Genomic DNA, 8,305 nt, shown 5'->3' with positions numbered 1-8,305 from the left:
AAATAAAGATCTTATGAACTTGAGCTAGATTGTCAAATTCTTTGGCTTTGAAGATCACTAAATTATTTTCCTAAAACAGAAATAATCAGTCAACAAAAGAGAAGTTATAATTCTACTCAGTAATATTAAAACACACAAGGAACACATTAAAATTGAAAGGAGTTATTAAGTATCTCAAAAGTACATATTTAAGACTTTCATTAGTAAAAATTATAATGAAAATTAGCAATCCAATTCTTATGAAAAAGTTTCTAGCTATTATTGGTTATCTGAGAGAATTATTTTTTTAAGATTTTATTTATTTATTTATCTGTCAGAGAGAGAGAGAGACAGAGAGACAGAGAGCACAAGCAGGCAGAGGCAGGGAGAGAAGCAGGCTCCCCACTGAGCAAGGAGCCCTATGTGGGACTCAATTCCAGGACCCTGGGATCATGACATGAGCCGACGACAGCGGCTTAACCGACTGAGACACACAGGTGTCCCGAAAATTATTTTTAAAAAAAGAAAAATCTTCCCAATTCCCCACCTTACCTCCAGTTCCTTCAGAACTAATCCTTAATAAAAAATATGATGAACAAAGTAGTAATCCATTATGACCTTATGTTAATTATTCTCAAATAGGCGATCTGTTACAAGGGGGAGAAAAGACATTTTTGCATATTTAAGTGCTTATTTTGTTACTGTACAATATTGCCAAATTGCCCAGATTAAGCAATTTTCCCTTATGTCACTCTGATGATTTTAAACAACCTACTTAAGTAAGGTATATTATTGAATTCCGCTAAATTTATAACTTCCAATGTTTTAGTGTCTCCAGGACCAAACCATGACAATTTACTTATTAGTAAGAAAAGTCAATGTAGTGTCTTAAAATAAGTGGAGTGGGCCTCATTCTCTCTAATCAAAGTTTTTGTTTTTGTTTTTTTGATATCCTGGACATGACTCTGAAATGTCAAACTTTCTACTCTACTTTATGAGCCTGTGTCAATTTGCACTGGTGATATTTCATTATAGATTCCATTTCCAAAACAATATTTTTTATTTTCCCAGAGGGATTTTTACATTGATACTTATGGATCAGGCACCAATGATCTTATGTTTGTGGGTCTGTCAGTATGAGGCTCAATCTGTGATACATACACAGTCTGCACATTCTGTAGTCAACTAGAACTGGTCTCAGTTTTCTCATCAGTGAAATGGGTGATCCTTAATTCTACTGAGACCTGTAATTGAAAAGGAAATTTAACCTAGCTCTATTATAGTTCCCACATGATAGGAAGAAATAGATATGGAACAGGCAACTATATATGTTAATTTTATTATTTTTCTTATTTCTCTTACACCAGCAACTCATAAGCAAAGTAGTAAAAAGCAGAATTCTAATTTGACTACATAAATTAATGTGGGTTTGCCCTCAGGTGGTAAATTCCAGTTCTAACAGTTCCACCCAGTTTGCAAATATGGCTAAGAAACTTACTTCTTTTTTCCCCCTACTTGTTCTGTTCTCTCCATCCATCCTTCATACCACCTTTCCCAAATTAACACCTCCTACCCCAACCCCAAACATTCTGGCTCCTCTTGATAGCTTATAAACTCTGTATCAAACACCTGTGTGCAATTTGTTCCAACAGAAAACACGATTTCTCTTCAGAAGCAAATAAAGCATATGGCATTTGATTCTCTAAGCACACTCTCAAATATTTTAAGCAACTTCTTGATTTTCATAATTCCGGCTTCTGAAGTGCTTCCTTTTTTTTACCTCAATTTCAAAATTACTAGGTATCATATGATTATTGTAAAGCTGTGCATTTTGCAAATCAACCTCAATTATTATTAGCCTTTGCTTTTTCAGCAGGAGAAATAAATTCCCCACAGTGGCCATTCATTTGCCTCTCAGCATGATCTTGTCCCTAAAGAAACTTGAATCTGAATCTACTTCCTCTTTTCTGGTTGGAAAACAAATGTTTGATTTGGGGCAAGCATATATGTGGGTTTTATGCACAAACACAGGTAATAGCATGTCCCCGGCACCACTTTATCCATTAAAGCAATTTCAAATTCCCAGGAATGGGACCCGTTTCACAGGAAAGCAAAGCACTGGGGATTAGTAGGTAAGCAATTTGGAGGAGTTAGGAAATGCAAGTACTCCCAGTAACTGGCTGCACTCTGCCCTCATTCATTCCCTGCAGCTAGAAAGACTTGGGGGAAAGTTGCCAACCCATTAGCATTTCCAGAATTGAACATACTTTCTTGGAAATATCCTCTTCCCAAGATAGTATTATTGGAATGATAACAAGAAATATTGAGCCCAACTTTACTGGCTCACTCCAGGGCCATGGGGAATATGGTGGTTTCATTAGATCTGCTTCTGAGTCCCCTATGACAAAAATCTGAAAGGTGAAACACCTGTAGTTTCTTTTTTTTTTTTTCTTCCCCTCCTTGACTTTCTCCTGCCAAGGAATCTTTGTACTGGCATTGGTGAAAGCATGCTGAGGGCCCATTATGCCTTCATATCCATATTCTGAAAGTCTCCTCTTACTCAGCTTAGCTCAGAGGTGACAGTCTTGTCACAGGACTCAGGTTGCTATGACTCATAACGAGAAAGAAGAAAAGAGAAAAGAAAGAAAAGAGTATTAGAACATTACATTTAATTGAAAGTGTAGTGGCCAGTTATGTAAGAAATAGAATTAAAAAAAACAACAAAAAAAGACTTCCCTACCCTGGGATAAGAGTGATTAAATATTTAAATATTTAAGAGTGCTAGCTAATAAGATGGTTTATAAAATATCTTTTGTTTTCCCTTCCATGAATAATTTTCATTCACTCCATTCCCCCCATAACGACATTATGACCTTGAGTGGAACCTGCTTTAGATAAGTCATCCTAAAGATAAGTATGTGATCAATCTATGTTTAAAAATCTCTGGCAGAGCATGATTTCACAACAGACTATTTGCATACATTGTGAGAATGTAGGCCAGTAGGTTGTTCCTTTTATTTTTTAGTTCAAAAGAGTACAAGCATATTTCATATTTACAATAGAGAATACAATGTAAGTAGTGTTCCTTTGGAATTGTGCAGTGTTGTGGCCCTCAAATTTTTATTTGTTATTTGTGTTGATCAGTTCGGAAAACATTAGTTCAACTCTACAATTGCTGGTGCATCATGCTTGCACTTGTATGAGGAATGTATTCATTTCAAAACCCTCCTCAATAAGAGAAGGTTAAAAAAAAGTGAAACAAATGAATAACACCAGATTTTAATATGCTTGTTAGTAATATTACCGCAGTGGAGAGAAAAAATAATCACCTTGACTCCTTGTTTGTATTTTTGAGATCTTCAAAGAATCATTTGACATGAATTTGGGCAACAAGCCTGTTGATACCACCTGATATACTAAATTCATTTGAGTCAAGTGCAATGTAGACCACTGCCCAAATGCTAAATCCAGAACTGTCTCTGTCACAATTAATTTTTATTCTTTCTCTCTGTCCCATTGAATTCACAGCTAAGGACCATCCGAATAGACTATCGTTGCTCTTTGTAACTGTCTGACAGCACTTACATTAATTCAAATTAGTAAGCTTCTTTGGGAGCCCACGATGTAAAATGATGTATCTGATCTTTTGAAAAGCTTTTTTTATGTTTTGTGATATCATTATGACATGATGTTAAACATCATGGGACAGGTCCTACTGCCTATATGTCATTATACCTTTTGCCAAAGCCTGGAACTTCTTTTGTCAGTTGGCAAATTAGCTTGTTTCTCCATAGATTCTCAGCTATATGATGATTTCATTCACAATTCAGATAGGAGTTGACATACCCATTTCTCTGTTTATCCAACATCCCCACCCACCAGTCTATCATCCTTACCTATATCTGTTTATTAGAGTCTGCATCCTGTTTTACTGAAGAAACTAGTCTGGTCCATGTGACAGACTGACTTGTGTTTCTCAGTTTTAGGACCTGGAGACACAGAGAAGAAAAAGTATATTTTGTTCTTTAAAAAAGAAAAAAATACAGTAAACACGAGGAAAAGAAATGGAAGACAGGAAATCACACTGTGCACTTGGAGGCTGAAAGTTCATTTAAAGTTGAAGGCAGTCAATATTTCTTAAGTTGTATTTGTTAAGTTCATAGATATAACTAAAATTGCTCAAGCTTGACCAAAACTATTTTTACAGCCCACCTTCCTTCTAGGTGGTACTCATTTCCAAAATCTTATCTTGGTTACTCTAGTCAATGGAGTGACTGGAAATGATTCATCAATAGCCACTCATGCAGGTTTCTTCTGGGAATTCACTTTAATGTGTAAGATAAATATGGCAAAACATGTTATGAGATGGAGCTATTATCTTTTTATCAAACAAAGGTCTAGACATGAACACACAGATTCATGTCTGCTCAGATGATAGGTTTGCTAAAAATGAGGACATAACTCTGTGTCATGGTATTTTAGTATGTTTTTCTAACTCTTCATTGAATAGTAAGGAAAATTTGCACCAGAAGGGAGGTACATACCAAGAATCTGACTCAGGAGGGTCAAGAAATTTAAATGAACCACCACCAACAAAAACAAGAAAAACATAAAATAGTAGAAATCTCAAGAAAAATGGTTTTCTTTAGATGATCATGCCATAATCCTACAGGTCATATTTGCAAACAATTTTCTTTGGATGAGTTCCTTCTTACCAGTTGTAAATCTACTTAGCACGTGACTTAAATGTATAATGATATCTTTACAGATGTTTCTTTTCCTGGACCAGGTTTTTGGTCATATATTAATGTAGTAGCAGCTTTAGAATTCAATGGAATAATGGAAATATCAAAAGATAGGATATGTCTTTGCTTGTATATTGACTGGTAACTGTGGTTAATTGCAGTTATCTTCTTAATGGTCTCTTAATTGTATGGTGTATTTCTTTTGTGTAATAACATGTAGGGTCGGGTTCATTAAAAAGTATTTTAGAAATATTTTATTGAGTATTTACTATTTTAAGCATATTAATGTACATTGCTTCTATTGTACTTCATTATACAACAAATAGGTCAAAATTATTGCCCATGAATGTTTAGCCTTAGAGAGACTAAACATTCAAAGCCACACAATTAGGAAATTATACCACAGAATTTAAACTCAGTTGGCACAGATGTTAAGGCCAGTGCTCTCTTCATCACACAGAAAGGAACTTACTAAACATCACAGGCATCATCTTAGGACATAGCCCTGCTTGGCTCCTATAAGATTTGAGACTTACAAATTTTTGTTTTTTTATAACTATCTCACTGTCTATTATAGATTCAATGTTTATGTCTCCCACAAATTCATATATTGAAGCTCTAAACTCCAGAGTCATGGCATTGAAAGAGAGGGCCTTAGGATTAGGGCTAGATGAGATCATCAGAGTGGGCCTTTCTAAGGGGATTAGTGCCCTTATAAGGAAGAACACCAAAGAGCTTACTTGCTTTTCTGTTCCCACAAAGAAGAGGACAAGTTAGCACACAGGGAGATGGTGGCTCCCCACAAACCAGAGGAGACTTTGGAAAGAAACCTACCTTGCTGGCACTTGGCACTTCGGTTTCCCAGGTTCAGAAACTGTGAGAAATAAATTTCCATTGTTTAAACCACTCAGTCTATGGTATTTTGTTGTCATAGTCTGAGCCACATAAGACACCATCTCATCTGAACCAAACTGACTCCAATCTCATTTTAAGAATTAACATGGAGGAGAGGAGGCTGGTGGAGAGGAAGATCCATTTCCTTCTTCAAGGAAGATATATTCTCTATTAATATAAGAGGCACTACTGCTTGCTCCATATACCAATGACTCTTCTCTTAACCCCCATCTTAAGTCCAGGGTTTATTTTTATGATGTTCATATATCCTAAAAAATATTCAGTCAGTAACATTCTTATATCTTTTTAAATATTCAAAAAGTAATAAATTGATGACATTTTTATCCCTCCTTACCCTATTCTTGATTTGTAACCAAATATCAAACTCAAATGTCAGAAAATTTCTGAGGTTCTCTTTCCAGATTTTTTCTCCAGCTATTATCAGTTTGAGAAAATAATCACCCATGAACTTATGACATTGATGAAAAATTTAGCAAAAGCCTCAGCTCTCTTCAGAATATCAGAGACAACTTGCACGTAACTATTTCATTCATATGATTTTAACTTTCAAAACAAAAATAGGCGACATTTAAGGTAATTTTTAGGAATTAAGTGATGTTCATTATTTAAAGTAAACTCAACTCTTTTTGGTAACAGGAGTTGAAAAAAATAATAAGCATTTAAAATTCTGCAAATAGAGCCTATATCATCCTTAAAAATCGTTCATTTTGATAACAATAGTTTTATAATTATAACCTAATAAGCATCTCAAGGCATCCTATCATAAAATCAATAAAGTCAATATTATAAATTCTTAGAAACAAATTTAAAACAAAACTTAAACAAAAAGAAATAAGACCTGGAAACGAAATTCCTGAACAAAGGCACGATAAATAAAGGATATGGGGGATACTTGGATAACAAAGTTGTTTTTACCAGAATAAGCGTCAAGCATGTGAGAAGAAATTCTAACTAAAATGACAGGAAAAACTTTGCTGAGACAGGAGGTAAAACTCACCACTGTCATATTGCTCAACTCTTTCTGGAGTCCTACTTCTGCTTCTCTTTCTCCAATTTATTTAAGGTTTTCAAAGTAAAGGACAGACAATCCACTGATATTTTCCAATTTAGCTAGCAGCTCACTAGACCACTGGAAGCACTTTCAATTGAGTGTGCTTAGCTTCTAAATATGCATATTAAAGGATCTGTTGTGGCATGGCGATCACATGGAACAGTGAGATGGCACATTCCAGGTCCCCTGGACATGGTAGTGCACTGCCAGAGCCAACTGGAAAGGCTTGACCACTTTCCTTGCAATGACACATTATTCTCTCATCTTCTATTCAAAATAATCTCTAGTTGTAAGAGTAGTATGTTCAAATATGGAAAGTCAAGAAAAATGCAAAAAAGGAGAAAAGTTACATTCTCTTTTGTATATTAATTTTATTAATTTTGAGTACTGTTTTACTATTAAAGCTGCTCTCCTTTTAAAATGATGTAATTTCTATATCTAAACCCCTCCACTTCCTAATGGTCAGTACTTTTTTTTCATCAGCAAAATAACATCTTCTGGAATAGAAAATAGCATGATCTTTCTTTTCAAAGTTACCTATTTTCCCTTTCCTATATTATAAAGCTACAAACTAATGTCTTATTATATATATAATACACATTTTATTGTTTCCATTAAACTTGAACATACATATGTACACACATACACACACACACACACATATATATATATATATATATATAAAGATATATACAGTGCCAGTAAGCTATCTAATAGTGTAAAACTTACATGGATGATTCTTTTCTATCATAAATTCAGAAAGAAGGTTTTTCTTTTTCTAAATATTATTCAATGTATTCATTTGAATATTTTATTGCTTAGAATGTGGATCAAAACAAAAAATAAATAAAATCATATTCTAAAATCATTTAATCGTTTCAAAATAAAGTAAATTCAGAGACTCTGGAAGAGGCAAGGTCTTCATTTTCAAAGTAGAGATGACTTTGCTGAACTCATTCCACAAACACTAATCATTGTTATTATTATTTTTTTAATGTGAAATAGAATTATAGATAATCATAGTGGAATAATACTGAGTTACTCCATAAAGAATGTCCCAACTTCTATTAAAAACTTCTTAATGAATGTGCCTGAAGATACTCAGGTGCCACAAACAGAATGCAGGTGTATGGAAGTTTGAACCTATCCTTTAAGGAAACTGTGTGGGACAGGGGGCTGTTGAAGTCCCTTGGGCCAGATGTTTGGAACCACAGGCAGTCTTCCCTTTACCTTAATCTGTCACACAAATATCATTTTTCATTTTGTTTTGTTCTGTTTATGCTGTTAGGCTGTTTATGCTGTTTATGTTCTGTCTAAGAAAAGGGTTATAAAATTGTGCTCCTTTTTTTTTTTAAGATTTTTATTTATTTATTTGACAGAGAGAGAGATCACAATTAGGCAGAGAGGCAGGCAGAGAGAGGGGGAAGCAGGCTTCCTGCTGAGCAGAGAGCCCGAAGTGGGGTTCAATCCCAAGACCCTGAGGTCATGAGCTGAGCTGAAGGCAGAGGGTTCAACCCACTGAACCACTCAGGTGCCCCAATTGTGCTCTTTATTAAGGAAAAAAAAAAAATCTTCCTTACCAGATCTACCTTAGCGGGAAGAAAGTATTAAACCT

The 8,305-nt window shown here is 34.8% G+C and overlaps 1 long non-coding RNA gene across 1 annotated transcript; it reads right to left on the bottom strand.

Annotated features, from left to right (window-relative positions):
* Positions 1-528: 528 nt before the first annotated feature.
* Positions 529-5,758, bottom strand: LOC106006360. Its single transcript, XR_001180354.2, has 3 exons — positions 5,559-5,758; positions 3,876-3,968; positions 529-626 (listed from the first exon to the last, which is right to left on the bottom strand). It is a non-coding gene; the product is annotated as an uncharacterized LOC106006360 (long non-coding RNA).
* Positions 5,759-8,305: the final 2,547 nt, after the last annotated feature.

Source organism: Mustela putorius, unplaced genomic scaffold, assembly GCF_011764305.1.
Source record: "Mustela putorius furo isolate JIRA1106 unplaced genomic scaffold, ASM1176430v1.1 tig00003867_pilon_pilon_pilon, whole genome shotgun sequence".
Lineage (NCBI taxonomy): Eukaryota > Metazoa > Chordata > Mammalia > Carnivora > Mustelidae > Mustela > Mustela putorius.
Note: the sequence above shows the minus strand (reverse complement) of the source record. Positions and strands in the feature narration are given on the sequence as shown.